Genomic DNA, 17,894 nt, shown 5'->3' on the forward strand with positions numbered 1-17,894 from the left:
ATAACTGGATTAGGCAGTTGGAAGTTTACTTGAGGATCCAGAATATGCATGATGATGCCACAAAGATTCAGTTGGCTTCTTTGAGAATGGATGGAGCAGCATTGGTCTGGTGGGAGGCCAAGACTAAATAGGAGATCAAGAAATTTGGTAAGGTTACCTTAACATGGCCTGAATTTCTGTTAGCCATTAAAAAACAGTTTTATCCTCTTGCTCACATGCAGAAAGCCATTATGAACTGGCAAAATTTCAGACAACTTAAGAGTCAGAGTGTCCAAGACTACACCCAAGAATTCAGGAGAAGAGCTCTCTTGTTAGGGGTAGATTTACAGACCCAGGAAACCTTGCTGAAATACATTGGTGTCTTGCATAGCTACCTTCGACACACCATCTTGATGTTTAACCCTACTAGCCTGGACGAGGTTTGTGTCCAAGCTACACATTTAGAGGCAAGGGGAAAAAACACATTTGAAGAGGGTAGAAACAAGCCCCCCAAGGGGAAAAACAAAGAGAAAACCTCTAAGGGAAAAGGAAAAAAGAATGCATCTATCAAACATGAGAGTGAGAAAGTGATCTGTAAACACTGTTCTAAACCAGGCCATGAGGAGAAAAACTATTGGAAATTACATCCTGAAAAAAGACCTCAATTTAACAAATCCAAAGGGAAACAGAAAACTGCTGCTACTACATCTACACCACAAGATTTAGGGGATGATTCAGGTGATGAAACCAAAATTGCAGCCATGGGTTTGAAAAACTTGAAGGGAAAAGAAATTGAAACTCAAGCCAGCACTAGTACCTCAAACTGTCATGTACAAGCTCCTAATGAGGAAGAAAGAATTGAACTGTTTCATGTGAGGGTGATTTCAAAACATACTAAAATTGACACACTTTTTGATAGTGGGTCACAAGCAAACCTTATATCAGAGGACTTGGTCAAGCAGCTTAAACTTAAGACCATTCCACATCCGAAGCCATATCCACTTGGATGGATTTGCAAGGATGCAAATTTACAAGTTTCAAGAAAGTGCACATTGCGCTTTGCAATTACTGCACATTTTATTGACACAGTTGAACTTGATGTGGTACCTTTTGATATAGCAGGAATTGTTTTGGGAAGTCCTTACTTGTTTGACAGGAAGCTATCTTTCATCGCCATGAAAACAAATATCATCTTTTCAAAGATGGCAAGGAGTTCATTGTTAGAGCTCATCGCAAGAAGACAAATATAGCGATGGTGAATGCAGGACAGGTAAAAAGGCTGGTCAATTCAAGTAAGAATTTTGTTCTTCTTATGATTAAGCCCAAGGTTGATGTGAATCATGAGTCATTTGACAATTGTGATCCAAAACTTAAATCATATCTATATGATGTAGTTGATGCATATCATGAGATGTTTCAGGAGCCAATAGGTTTGCCTCCTAAGAGGGAGATTCAACATGAAATCCATTTGCATCCAGATTGTCCCCTTCCAAACATAGGCATGTACCGCATGTCTATTATGGAGAATACTGAAATAAAGAAGAAAATCAAGGACTTGTTGGACAAGGGTTTCATAAGGCCAAGTACTTCGCCATGTGGGTCACCGATTGTATTGATTCCAAAGAAAGATGGCACTTGGCATATGTGTGTTGATTTCAGGGCCTTGAACAAGATAACGGTAAAGAATCGTTACCCACTCCCAAGGATAGATGATTTGCTAGACCAGCTAAAAGATGCTCGATATTTCACTAAGTTAGACTTGCGCAGTGGATATCATCAAGTAAGAATTGAAGAAAGTGATATTTGGAAGACAGCCTTTAAAACCAAACAAGGACTCTTTGAGTGGCTTGTGATGCCGTTTGGTTTGTGCAATGCACCTACAACTTTCATGCGGGTAATGGATGATGTCTTGCGTCCTTTTCTTGATGATTTCGTTATTGTCTACTTAGACGACATCTTAATTTTCAGCAAGTCTAGAGAAGATCATGTCATGCATGTTAGGAAAGTACTTGATGTTTTGAAGAAGAATCAGTTATTTCTTAAAATGTCAAAGTGTGAATTTGGAAAGACTTCTTTGGTTTATTTGGGACACATAGTAGGAGGAGGTGCTTTGAGAATAGATCCTGCTAAGATTGAGGCTATTGTAAAGTGGCCTACTCCCAAATCCATAACAGAGGTAAGAATTTTTTTGGGTGCAACTCAATATTGGAGTAAGTTCATCTCTAACTTCTCTTCTATAGCAGCTCCTATGCATGCAGTGACAAGTGTGAAGCATGCTTTCCAATGGGTAGGCAAGAAGCAAAAAGCTTTCGAATCTTTGAAAGAGAAGATTAGTTCAGCTCCGGTCCTTGCATTACCAGATTTGAGACATCCATTTGAGATACAAACCGATGCTAGTGATTATGCCATGGGTGCAGTTCTTCTACAGCATGGTAAGCCTATTGCTTTTCATTCTGAAACTTTTAATGGTGTTGTTGTAAATTATCCTACATATGATAAGGAGTTGTATGCATTGGTACAAAGCGTCAAAAAGTGGAAACACTATTTGATGGGCAAAGAAACTGTTATACATACCGACCATCAGCCCTTACAGTACTTGCAATCACAAAGTAAGTTACAACAGTCACGACACTTCAGATGGATGGGCTTCTTGCAACAGTTCCATTTGGTAATAAGGTACAAGAAAGGTACTCTGAATAAAGTTGTTGATATGCTTTCAAGGTCTATTATTGGTGCTGTTACTTTACTTAAGAATGATTCCATTGTACATGATAGTTACATAGAACAATATGCATTTGATGATGACTTTAAAGATGTGTATGCTAACTTGAGTAAAGGGAATCATGTAGAGGAAAATGACTATCACATGCATAACAATTTGCTGTTTCATTTGGGAAAGTTGTGTATACCACAGGGGGAGAGAATAAATGTCATAAGAGAAGCTCATTCTTCTCTTATTGCTGGCCATTTTGGGGTAAGCAAAATAGTTGCACATCTACAGAGGTATTGCTATTGGCCTCGCATGGTAGATTCTGTTTCAAGGTTCATAAGAGGTTGTTCATTATGTGCTACAAGCAAGCCTAGTAATAGGAAGCTTGGCTTGTATACTCCTTTGCCGGTACCTTCTAGACCATGGGAGAGCATCTCTATGGATTTTGTAGGAGGTTTGCCAAAATCTAGAAAGAAACATGATTATTTATATGTAGTAGTTGATCGTTTCAGCAAAATGTGTATACTTATGCCTTGTAAGAAAACTATAACTGCTGAACAAACTGTTGAATTATTTTTTCATCATGTATGGATTCACTTTGGTTTGCCTACTTCCATTATTAGTGACAGGGATTCCAAATTTGTGGGGAATTTTTGGTCCAACCTATGAGAGATGATGGACACAAAGTTGAAGAAAAGTACTGCTTTCCATCCGCAAACATATGGACAAACCGAAGTTGTGAACAGAACCATTGTGCACCTCTTGAGAGGATATTGCAGCAAGCATCCCAAGCTGTGGGATGAACATTTGCACTACATACAACATGCTTACAATCGTGCCAAGCACTCTTCCACAAACACCTCACCGTTTGAAGCTTGTTTTGGTTACTTGCCAAAATCACCTCTTGATTTCATTCTTGAGAAAGATTTCGCCATTGAGGGACATAGTGATATTGACAAAGCTCGTTCATTCATTGAAAGAATTCAGCAAATACATCAGCAAATTCAAGAACAGCTTGAGAAGAGTCAAGGCAAGTATAAGGAAAGACACGACATGCATAGAGTCGATCACAAGTTTCAAGAAGGGGATGAGGTATGGCTGTACATTAGTAAGGAAAGGATGCAAGGAGAAGGTAAAAATTTGAAGCCTATTCGTTATGGTCCATTCAAAATCCTCAAGAAGGTTGGAAATAATGCTTTTCAATTAGATTTGCCTTCCTACATGCAAATGTATTCTGTTGTCAATGTGGAGAATTTACGTTTGTATGAACCTACTTTGATTGCTGATCATGAAAGTGTTGTTCAGCTGCCATCTATAGAATATTTCTCGTCAGAATTCTTAGATGAGCTGAAAGAAGATACAATCCTTGACAGAAGGACACGCACTTCAAGGAGGGGCAATGTAGATTATGTTCGGGTTGGTTTTAAAGGTAGAAAACTGAACAAGGAAAAGTGGGTGGAGGGAGTTGTACCCTCACCTCTTTAACAGGTAGTTGAAGGCTTTTGGGGTCCAAAAGCTTCCCAATGGGGAGGCGTGATCAGGGGCTCATGTCCCAAGTGTCGTAAAATGCTCAAAATTTAAAATGCTCATAACTGGTTCAAACCTAAATGACCGAATAGATCTCGTCTTCCTAATTCCAGTGCTGCAAATGGTTCGAAAAACGGTCGCCGTATGAGAAAGTTATGGCAAAAAGAAGAATTTCTCAGTAACATTGAAATTTTGAATTTTTCAAAAAAAAAATAAAAAAAGAATATTCCAGAGAATATTCCATTTGAGCAGCCAATAGCAAGCTGCCACGTGGCAGGCTCGGAGGTCTCCACATGGCCCAGGATGACGTCAGCAAGAAGGTATGGGCGCATTTCAAAATTTTGGTGGCGGTGAGGTTCGATCCCATGACCTCCCGTTCCACAACCAAACAGCTTACCGTTGCGCCAATGAGGTTGTTTGTGTTCGGGTAGCGGACCAAACACCATTTAAATTTTCAAATTATTTTGGGTGGGAAATGAAGGGGGCCAGCCCCTAAGCAGTCAGCCCCCATTCCATATGACCTTATGCCAAGAACCAGGGCCAGAACACTAACCACCAGTCAGCGCGAAATCCGAGGATAACTGCAGTTAATAAATGCGTTCACATGCACATTAAAGAAACAGTTAAATCCGGCGGTTAGGTCAGATTTGGTGGCGGAATTGGCGGACCGCCAAAATTGGCAGGCTTATCTGGCCTCCAACTACAGTTAGCTGGAGTTTTTCTAGGGGCAGACTGGAGAAACTTTAAATGGCCATAACTTTGGCTAGGAAAGGCGGTTTTGGACGATTTTTTTTTTTTTTTTTTGGGTATTTTGGACCTGCTAAAGCCATTGGCATAGATCTTACAGCCATCTGAGGTCATTTGTAGAGGTTTTGGAGCTGTGGAAGTTCTAGGAGCCACCACAGCCCAGTATTGGGAAGACTGTATAGGGTTGCAGGTACCCATTTGAGGTGAACCAATAGTCAATCCTGAAGGAATCAAGTGTTCCAAATTTGTTTTTACCATCTATTCCACCTGTAGATGCTTCTATTCAGCTGTATCTTCAATTTGAGCATTTAATTAAAATAAGGACAGGCCCATTTTGGAGCCTTGGACCCAGCAGACGTAGCCCAGGAGGGGTGAACTGCTTCATCAACTTTTTTTGCATCTGTGGTTGATTTATTTTATAGAACAAATTCGTTTTAGTGTGTTAAACAGTAAAAGGAAATAAATCTGCTATACTTAAGGGTCATGAACAGCTGAAAATTTCATTTGTTTCTTTTTTGCAAGACATGGACATCTTTTAAACATGTATATTTCTGAATTGAATACCTTGCAAACCATTTACAAGTAGTTTCAAATTTAGATCAGGCAAATGTATATAAAATGAAAGGATCGGAGAAATTTGGAGTGGCTAAAGATGGGGCGTTAACAATCGCTTGTTTAATCAGATTGAATGCTTCATATTCGTCTTGGCCCCATTTGAAGATTGAATTCTTTTTAATCATTGCTTGTAAGGGAGATACGATTCTTGAAAAGTCGGGAACAAATCTCTTTACAAAATTAATCTAGCCAAGGAAAGATTGCATAGCTTTCTTGTTGTGAGGTAAGGGTATTTCGAAAATCTCCTTGATTCTGTCGAGATCAATATGGATTCCATATTTTGACACTATAAATCCAAGAAGTTTTCCTTCACTTAATGAAAAAGGACTTTTTTGGGTTAAGTGAAATTCCGTACCTTTAGCAACGTTGGAAGATTTGTTTCAAATCTCTGAGATGATTACCTCGTTTTTTGGAATATACCGTTATATCATCCAAGTAGATTACTACTGATTTGTTTAATAATCCCTTAAATGTGATGTCCATGGCTCTTTGAAATGTGGTGCCACCGTTGATCAGACCAAAAGGTATCTTTTGATATGCATAAGTGCCCGTTTGGTTCTGAATGTAGTTTTTAATTGATCATCAGGGTGGACCAAAACTTGGTTGTAGCTGGAGAAACCATCCAAAAAGGAAATTAATTATGATCCTGCAACTGCTTATAATATTTTCTCCATGGGAGGCAAAGGGAAATTATCCTTTTGGCAGGCTTTGTTAAGATTTCGAAAGTCAATGCAAATTCTAATATCTCTTTTTTTCCTTCTAACGGGAACCATATTGGAAACCCATTTAGAATGTCGAATAGGAAAAATGATTTTGGCTTTCAATAACTTATTGAGCTCAGATTTAATCTGTTTTTCTAGGTTAGGATGGATCTTTCTCAGCTTTTACTGGACAGGTTATTCATCGTCTATCATTGGGATCGTATGCTATATGATAGAAGTGTCGCAAGTCTTAAGTTCATAATAGTTCTAGGAAAAGACACTTTTGTATTGTTTCAAGAGACGAATGTATGCTAATCTTTCTTCAGGGGCTAGGCCAAGACCTAGATTGATATTCTGTGGCTTGGTATCAGTTCCTAGATTTACTAATTCATAGTTCAGAGTTGAACTTTGAAGTTTTGAATTGGTAGATCTTTTGAATCGGTCTTTCAAATCGTATAAGTCTTCCAATTTGACTACTGATTTTGGCATAGCATTATTAGTGCTATCTTGTTGCAATTGTTTGTCATGTTGGTCTTCATCTATAATCTGATTATTGTAAGATCCCTCTGATGTGAGGAAGCTTACAATATCAGGATCATCGTTGAAAATTCTCCAATTTGTAATGTTATCAAGAATTGAGGGTCTAAAAATTAATTCAATTGAGAATCTATCCGGGCTAAATTCTTCTGAGGGAATGAGCTTGGAAGCTACGTTTTCTAAGAGGTTAGCACTAGCGTTTTGGATTCTGGGAGTTGATGAAATATTGAATGCTATAAAATGTTCAGTTAGATCTCGTACTAAAGATATATAATGCTTTAAATGACCTGATAGACAATGTATAGTATTTCGTACCTGTCTAATTACAATCTCGGAATCTCCAAAAACTTGTAGATACTTGATATCTAGTCTGATTGCTTTGTATAATCCTTGGATTAAAGCCTCATATTCTGCAGTATTATTGGTACAATCGAACTCGAGTCTGCAAGTTAACATAATTTTGTTTCCCTCTAGACTAACTAATACGCATCCTGCTCCTGCTCCTTCGTTAGACTTAGAACCGTCAAAAAATAACTTCCAAAATAAAGATTTATTTACAGGACTATCTATAAAATTAACACATTTAGAACTATCTGTTTGAGAAAAATTTTCCACTTGAGATAAAACAAAATGTTCTAAGTAAGGTGAAGTATGAGCATTAAAATTTCCTAAGAAAGAATCAACAGAATAGTTGCCAATTATATTGTTGCTGTATGCTACAGGTTCATTTTCTCCTTCCAATTCTGTTACTATGTATTTCTGATGTCTTTCTCGCTCAACCTTTATTTGATTTGGTTTGCCATTGTAAGGGAGCCACATATGCGACCAATCAGTTGCAAAATATCCATGAAGCTTTTCAGACCAATCCCTGCTAAGAATTAAGCCATAGAATTTTGGAATGTCTGCAACTAAAATATCGATAACTTGACATACCTTTGGATTAGATGACAGCCTTACGGTAACCTGATTTAGTTCTCCGATCACTTCAACTTGCGATCGGTCCAGCTGAACTATACACACTGCAGATTTTTGGGTTGAACGTTCAGCTTTGCACATATTGATTTAGGTAAGATATTGGATGAAGATCTTGAATCAACTAAACAATTATGCAAATTTTTATTGAAAATTTAGTAAGTAAGAAGAAATGGCGGAGTATGAGATCTTGACCTTCATCCAATTAAAGCAATGTTGTTAGGATCAACTTTACTAGTGACAGTATTTGTAGGTCTTCCCATCTCGTGGGAATCTTGCGAGATTACAGCGACAGGAAGAGGTGCAATTGGTATTGCGTGCAATTCTTTCAAAAGGAGCTTTTGTTGATGTTTTAACTTTCTCAATTAATAAAAATTAATGTTAGCCCTAGTCTTCTTCATGTCTTCTATGATATTATACTCCATCTCATCAGAAACAATCAATGTTTTAGATGGGGTTGGTGAATCTGTTTGGACTGGGCTTGTTTGAGTCGCTTTGGGTGACGTTTTCTTAGCTGCGACTTTATCCTTAGTCATTGAGCTTGCGCTCTTTGAATTAGGAGTAGGTTAAGGAGGATCGAGTTGATTTCTACTTCTAGTACTGACTAGTGATGCATCTTGATCCTCTTCATCTGGGAGGATAAAATCCCACATTCCCTGTACTTCTACAATTTCTTCTTCATTAGTAGGCTCTTTGTTGGAAATTTCCTCTTCTTCTTCCTCTGATTCAACATTCGTAATAGCATTGGGAGGCTTTGAATCAGTTGAAGGATTTCTTTTATAAGGCTTGTAAGGCTTTTTTGAAGAAGTCTCTGCTACTTGTTTCTTTATGTCAACCATTTCGTTAGACATGGTTTTCAAATCTTTTTGCAATCCCTCTAAATCAAATGGGTCTTTGGGCTGGTTTTCTTTGGATCTTCTTTAAAAGTAACCTTCTTAGATTTACATTCATCAACGGTGTTTTTCTTTTCTAAAGCTATGATGCATTTCTCTACTGCTATTGCTTCCTTCATATTGTTAGCTAAAGTTGTTTTGTTAGCTCTATCAACGAAGATTGTTATGTTTGATGGTAGAGCAGATATGTATCATTCACTTCAAACTTCTTCACTAGGTTTGGAGGCAGTAGGAATTTTGTTCAAAAGTTTATTAAAACACGAGTTAAAATCTTTGACAAGTTCCCTTGATTCATCCCTTAGGTTAGACAAGTCATTGATTAGTGTCACAGTGGACCTATCATCACTGAACTTAGTCAAGAATTGTTCTTGGAAAATATCCCAACTAGTGATAGATCTGGATGGTAATGAGAAATACCATGATCCAACTGCTCCTTGCAAAGTGTAAGGAAAGAGCCGAACAACAGGGTCTTCATTAGTAACCCCATTGAGATTTATGGATAACATAAATTCGTTTACGTGTTCTTCTCCTAGCATGCCTACTTCCTACTTGACTCAAGGGCGCAGGCATTAAGACTGCCCCTGGATTATTCCATGGAGTTTGGGCCATCGTTGAACTACTGATAGAGGAAAGCGCAGAAGATGATCCATGTGGTTGGGAAGATGAGGCTATTACAGTTCCAAATGATTGGGAAGGATATGTCGAAGTTCCAGTGGTTTGGTGGACGATGTTTTGAAGTGGAGGAGTGGATGGTTGACTTCGCGGTGGAGAGGTTGAGATGGATGATGACGACGAAAGAGTCTCACTATCAGACCCTTTAGGTGATTTCCTTGCTCTCTTCCTTGTAGGTAGAGGTAATTCAATTGGTTCGATACCAAACTTTTCACTCTGCAATCTAGTAAGGGGTTATATTGCGAAGTCACACTACCTTGAAATTTTTCAGATTTTTGAGGAGACATTGAAAATCGCTGAAGTTTATGGATCAAAGATTCAACTTCAGGAGGTTCAATAGTAGATTTTTCTGAAATATTCAGGTTTGTGGCAGTGGTTGTTGTTCTATCGACTTCTTGCTCAAGCTTTAAAGATTCTAAATGTGATGGAGAAGTTGAGGGAGATGGTGAGGGCGATTTACTCTTAGAATGGTATTTAGATTTAGATTTACTTGCCATTCATAGTTCAGGGGCCTCCTTCTAGCGCCAAATATGTTGAAGCCCCAAAATTCGGGTCTACAACAAGGGGGATACCCACCCTTGTGGAAAAATCATTTTTGTGGAAAAATCATGAAAAATTAGCCCACTTGTGAATATTAGCCCCTAAAATTTTCCATGCCTAACATTACATTTAAAAATAATAAAATAATAATTACAATAACAAATTAAAAAATAGTAATAAAAAAATCAATCTCCAACATAAATAATATACTTCACTTTCCGCCTTAATTTTACAACCACTTTATATAAAGATAAAGTAATTAACAATAATTCATCTATTTTTTATATCAAATTAACTCCATACTTATGATTGACTTAACTCTGGATCTCCCAAGGCGAGAAGGATCAAATCTCTTTTCACTCTAAAAGAGTTTCTCAGGACAAGAGATTTGATACTTCAATTTCCACCTTAATTTTACATCCACTTTATATAAAGATAAAGTAATTAACAATAATTCATCTATTTTTTATATCAAATTGACTCCATACTTATCTCTAGATCTCCCAAGTCGAGAAAGATCAAATATCTTTCACTCTAAAAGAGTTTCTCATGTCAATAGATTTGATCCCTCTCATCTCTTAGTAGATCAAAAGTTAAAATGGATCTAGGCTGATCTTAACTAACTCCTAAATGTTTAAATATACTAACAAATTAACATTATATTGAAGCCTTTCCTTTTTATATATGTGGGAATATCTAGTTAATAATAAAATTTTGTTAATCTAATTCCATATTTTCTTATAATTACTTTTATGAAATATTTATTAAATTCACTACCATCAATTACTTTATCATAATTTTCTTTTATCTTATTTAAAGAAAAACTTAACTTCTTATTGAACTTTCACCTTAATTGATGATAAAACAACACCTTTAGTTTTTAATTGAAATGGCATCTTCCAATTTAATTGATAAGAGAGTAACAGCTTTAGTCTTTGCCTCATTTCTTTTTTAACATTTGCATATACTCTCTTCTATAATACCTTCAATTAGCTCCTCATATATGATACAATATTGTAGCTCAACACCCTTGGTCACTGGCCTTCTTATCTTTATCTTTATCTTTATGTAACACCATTGTAATATGTTTTTTGCTTTATCATCGTCATAGAAGCATATAAGATAGAGGTTGATATAATGTAAGATAGTTCATAATAGTATTAATACTTAAATTGAATATATATATAAAAGTGTCTACAGTATGTTGATTTATTGACATGTATCATATATTTGAAAATTTTCAAATATATATAACAAATTTATTGAGGAGGAATTGGTATCAGGGTAAAAAAATTCAATAAATCTTGTTGAAGGAATGTTTAAATAATGTTTTTGAAAGTAGAAATAAATTCAACACCATCAAAAATTTATAAAACACCCATGACAATTTTCATGATTTTTAAAGCAAAAACAGCCTAATTAAACTATTTTTTTTTTTTTTTTTTTTTTTTTTTCTCCGAAGGTGGCAAAACCTATCAAACTCAGGTGTCAAACCAACAGTGAGGACAACCATCTCTGGCTGCTATCCGCGAATGTCGGTTTGACTCATCACCGTTATCAAGGAAAACCACGCCACCTGTAATAACCCGCTGGTGGTCCGTAAGGGAGCAGGCTTTCACTCCTGCTAGATGCCTCTGGGTCTTGGGCCGTTAACCTGTTTCCTTACGTCCGAGGAAGACGAGCTCTTAGCCAAGCAGAAGCAGTTTTACGGCATACTCCAGGCCGAATTAAACTATTTATTATATATATGGCTGCTGTTTAATTTATTATATATATATGTCTACAAAATAAAATATAATTAATTAATTTAAGGATCCTGGTACTAAAGTGTTAAATATTTTTGGGGATTGTGAGATATGGTAGATATGATTAGCAATATATATTTCAAGAAAATTTATTGTATTTTATGTCAGATTTGTAGATAATGTGATAGGATGTTTTGTATGACAGACACGCAATGCAATACATCTACTTTGGATTTAGTTTCTAGAAAATGATAAAACCAATCATTTTGTTTTAATTATGTTTTGACAAATATATATTCGGTGATGAGGCATCAAACAACATGATCTGTACAGAAAGAATGGTAAAATTCATTGGATAATGCAAAGAATAGAACAACAGAGGAGGTTCCAACATCAAATCAACGGCAAACACACACGTCAGAGACAGTGACCGTAGCATTCGCTCGTCACAAAGTTACAAAAAGTGATCATAGGATTCCCTGGCGAAAAATGATGGTATGAGTTGAATTTTATGTCACATTTTATTTTTCAATCATTTTCCGGATGGATTGAGAAAATTTATTATAATTTATTTATTTTTACAATAAATTGTTATTTGGTAATGCACTTAGATTTGTTATAGTTATGTTAAAAAAAACAGTAGGGTTTATAAAGATATCTTTGTTTGGATTGTTAATTTGTTTTCTTAAATCTAAAAAAACTCTTAATCAACAATTTTTTTTTTTAAATATACTCCAAACCCACTCAGTTAAATTGATCGACGGAACTCTATTCTTTTCATGATATTTATAACTTTATTTTTTGAAATTTAAAAGACTATTAGAAAAACTTATTTTGGAAAAGATTTAAACCTATAATATCTGCATTACGCTAACATTAAGTATCAAATCGATTGTCAATCCCATGACAGTAAGTAGCCTTAAGAAAATTGATCAATTTTGTTCTTAAGGTTCACTGGGTTTAAATTCATTAAAATAATAAAATAGTGACGAATGCCTTACATTATTTTATCTTCAAATTTTGGGATTTTAATTTAAAATTAAAATATGAATATTTTGAAAATTAAATATTATTTATAAAATTTTGATAATAAAATTAATAGTATATTAAATTATTTATTTTTAATAAAAAATTAAAATAAAAAATACAATATTGGAGATAATTATTAAATAAATTATAATAATTTATTATAATATTTTTTTATATTTATTGAGTATCATTTTCATAATAATAATTTACAAAATATTTATGATCACTTTTTTTAGTTTAAATTATAATAATTTATTGAATTTTTTTAGTTTAAATTATAATAATTTATTGAATATTTTACTTTTATATTTTCTTTTGGTATAATTTACTTATTATTTTTTTTACCCTCACTCTTCTTTAAATTATAGGGTTAGGTGGGCCTAAATATTGATTAAATCATAGAGTGGGAGTACACAAAAATATTGGATAATTAAAGAGGAAAGAAATATTTAGTAAATTATAATAATTTACCCAATATTTCTTACCACCCAGATTCTAGGGTATAATAATTTCTCCAATACTTCTTCGCATTCTTATCCTCTAATATTGGGTAAATTACAGGGTGGGAGAAATATTTTAAGTACTACTCTTTAGTATTGGCTAAATTATAGGGTAGGGGATATTAAGTACTTCCAATCACCCCTAATTAGGGTGTGAGGAAATATTGGATATTACAATTACTTCCATGGTCGTCTATTTTGTAATAAGGTTTCTAGAGTTTTAATTTAATTATCAATAATTGTTAGGTTTTTTGGCACTAATAATTATACAACAAAAATCCAAATTTATCTCAAAAGTAATTATGTCTTTTTTCCCTTTTAATTAAAGGGATTAATTAAAAATTGTCATATGGTTTTTTGGGCATGCAGTATTGATAAGTTAGGCCATTGACCTATGATATTGTAACCAACCTTATTTACATGTTAAGCATTTTTTTACACGTTATTTTAAATGTATATTTGTTTAATTCATATATTAGTTATTTTTATAATTAATATGAATAACAATAATTTAAAATAAAATTATAGTTTTGTGTATCATGAATTAAGTATTTTGATGTTCATGATGGATTGACCACTATACGAATTTACCAAAATTTTATATGACTATGTTAGCTTATCCAATATTTTCCCATAGTCTCATCAAATTATTACCCCAGACAAGTACTACGCAACAAGTAATACAGTGACTCTATATTAATTCAGTCAACTACTAAATATTTCTTGAATGAACCGAACTAAAATTTTAACCAATTAAATTTTCATTTTTGTAAATTATTCTATTTAAATTTATCTGTCCTACTAGTTCATTTATAAATTTTATTATCAAACTAAAATTTTAACCAATTAAATTTTCATTTTTGTTAATTAGTTTATTTAAATTTATGTGTCATATTATTAGTTTTTCATTTGTAAATCTTATTGGGAAATACCTCGATTGACATACCCAACCGCAATAATACAAATTAGTAAGAATTCATATCACTAAATTGTACAATACTGCCATCTAATAAACAAAATCACACTCCCTGATTTATTATTGTTTGATTTTAGATAAATTAAATTAAAAACCCATCAGAATTTTTAGGAAGACCGAAATGCTAGCCAAAAATGTATGGCAATTTCTTCATCGACACATCTGTTTAATTAATCGGTTTACATATAAACTTGACACGATCCCGCACCACCAGTTTAATCTCTTTTATTTGTCAAAACATAAACGTACAGCCTGAAATAAAATATTAACGCCACCGACCACATACTGCGGTGTTACCAGCCACGGAAATCAAGCGTTATGGCTCTTTTATTTGACCGTACGCATTTTTGTTCCATGTTTTTGACCATAGGTTTTGTTTTACCCCTGAATCAGTGGTAATGTAAATGATCTAAGAGCATCAATTTTATGGCATTGTTTTTTAGCTAAGAGATTGTTGGAAGGTTGGGTTAGTTCATCATCAATTTGAATCAGAAAAAGATTGAACTGCTAAAAACGAAAAACATGGAACTAATGATCTCATAAATTATTTTTAGTCTCGTAGACTTTAAAATCTCATTTCATTTCATAAAAATATGAATATAATGTTTAACTTTAAAGTTATTAGATGACATTCAATTACATAAATAAATAAATGTTTTGATTTATTACATTGAGTATCTCTTGACACAAGTTAAATTAGTTAAATTTTTTAATCATCTTTTACATATTTATAATAATTATGTTTTTAATAATTATGTGAAAAATGTGTTAATGTAAAATTGAGTATATTTTTAGAATGAAATTTATTATATTTATTTGTTTGATTATGTGGATAATATCTCTAAGCAACATTGAATATTTCCATCTTTTACATATTTATAATAATTATTTTAATAATTATGTGAAAAATGTGTTAATGTAAATTGAGTATATTTTTAGAAAGAAATTTATTATATTTATTTGTTTGATTATGTGGATAATGTCTATAAACAACATCGAATATTTCCTAAAATATTGTATAAATTCTTATCCCCCGAGGTGATTATTGTGTGATTTGATTTTGAGGGTATTTAAAACAATTGTTCAAATTCTACCATCTTCTTTGATTATTAACATAATTTAGTTTAGATTAGTTTTTAAACTCACTCATGTTTATTTTAGATAAATATAATTTAATTTAGATTAACATTGAAATTAAATTGTAATATATTCTTAATTAAAATAAATTATTTCTTTACAAATAAAAATCTTATAATTTTTAGTAATCATATATAAATTAATAGATATATCTTAATTAAATATATATGTGTATAGCCAATATCATAAAGCTCTTTTATTGTTTTTCACTTTAATTTGCCTATACTTAACTAAGTTGTAGGGAATAACTACTATGTAGCACTTGTTATAATGTATGAGGGACATGTTATAGTGGGTAATATTAAGGGTGGAGGTAATAATTTACCCATATTCCCCAACCCCACAAAATTATTATAATTTATGAGAGTGAGAAGACACATTGGGTAAACATGTCACCTCACCCTCATAAATTATAATAATTTGATGGGGGAGGGGAAAGGGCAAATTATTGTAATTTATGGAATATGTCCCCTCATCCTCATAAATTATAATAATTTGGTGGGGGTAGGGGAATATTAAATTATTCAATTTGTTCATTCAACCTCATAAATTATAATAATTTGGTGAAGGTGGGGGTGGGGAAAGGGCAAATTATTGTAATTTACCTAATATGTCCCCTTAATCTCATAAATTATAATAATTTGGCGGGCTAGGGGAATATTAAATTATCCAATATGTTCATTCACCCTCATAAATTATAATGATTTGGTGAAGATGGGGAATATTGGGTAAATTATATAATTTCCCCAATATTTTCCTACACCTCACCCTTAAATTTTTCCAATATTTCCTACACCCCACGCTACCCCACCCCACCAAAAAATGTAGATAATTGTTTATTATTATAATTAATATGAGTAAAGTACGAAATAAATGGTGCATAATGTTTATATATTATAATTTTATGTAATACAAAAATTAATTTATTTCATTGTTTTATTTGTCAATATTATAATTTTAGGTAGTAAATATAAAATATTTATTTCATCATTTTGTTTATCAATATTAAAATTTCAAGTTGTATTTAGTAAGACTTTTTGGAAGATTTTCTAGTGGGTTTTTTTCTGGTCTAATTTCTCTGAAATCCGGCAAGAATTTATTGAAATCACAAGTTTGATAGGTAACCACAGTAAAAAAAATCAGTTTAAGTAACACAAATCAAGATTTCACCTCAAATTTTCCAGCCCGCGCGGGAAAGTGGCAGTAAAAACTATATAAGCTATTTTATTTTATTGTTTTATTTATTAATTGAAAATTATGTTATGAAAAATTTATTGTTTAATTTTTTATTTTTTTTTATAAAAAAAAATTAATCATTAAAAGAAAATGAATTTGGTATAAACTTATTTAACTTAATAAATATAAAATTTACTTTTCATATATATTCTAATTTATAGATGAAATGAGCTTTTTCACCAAACTTTGACAACATAACTTCAAGAAAGAATGTGAATTTTTTTTTGTTTAAAATGCATTTGCATAAATGGATTCAGCGCCATGAAATTCTTTGGGTCACCCTAATTCTAGAGATTAAAAAACTTAAATTCCTTTCTCTTTTTACTAACTTTACTTTTATTTTTTTTCATATATCTATATATATATATATATATATATATATATATATATATATATTTATATTTTTAATGTCTATATCAATTTTGACTTTTTGGATTGACTTTCTAAGGTTTAATTTGGGAATCTCTTGGGCATCTCTACACTATTTATTTTACTTATTATATCTATTCCTCCATATTTGTCATGATGATGAACTCCAATAGTGGGTTCCAAACATGGACACCAAATAACTGATATGTGATTATTGCAAAAGAATTTGCTTTCAATCATGACGAATCACAAAAGTTTGATTTCACACACAAAAAAGGTCATTTCGTTTATGAGTTAGACCACACCTATATTTATATGAATGATAATATTATTTTTATGTAAATATCATTTTTAATTTATATGAAAATAATTATTTCTTACTTTTTAATATTTCTTTATTTCTTTGAATACAAATAATTTTTAAATAATATAAAATACTTTAAACATTATCATGTAAATTTCTTTATCTTTATTATTCTTAAATGTAAATATGGGATCTTTAAATAGAAATAATGATTATAATTTATTTTCTCTTGAGATATTGTAATACCCCCAGTAAAATTGGGAGTATTTTATTTACTTTTGCTAAAGTTACTTGGTAGACAATGGGCCCATGCTAAAGGCCTGGTATGAATAAGTGATGAACATAAATGTTTATTTTCTAATTTTACATTAATAAAATATTGCATCTAGTCAGCGATGAAAATTACAGTGCAAAAATATGTTGAAAGAGATTTTTGTATTCAAAGACAGTTAAAAGACAGTTATGGGCAAAGGTGGTTACCTACCCAGATTCCTCTCCCTAGAGATAAATTATCTAAGTTAGGGAAAAGGGAGCCAAGAGGGTGAGAGGGGGAAAAAGCTTGAGGCAATCTTATGAACTTGGAGCCTGGTTGGAGGGGGCCCAAGAGAGGAAAATGAAATTTGTTTAGCTTGGTGCCCTCAAAACATGATGTTGTTGAGGGTGGTAGGATGTAACACCTCCTCCCACATTTACCCATATTCACAA

Source organism: Pinus tabuliformis, chromosome 2_1 (assembly GCF_031772625.1).
Source record: "Pinus tabuliformis cultivar Carrire ecotype Pingquan chromosome 2_1, CPIR1, whole genome shotgun sequence".
NCBI classification, from domain to species: domain Eukaryota; kingdom Viridiplantae; phylum Streptophyta; class Pinopsida; order Pinales; family Pinaceae; genus Pinus; species Pinus tabuliformis.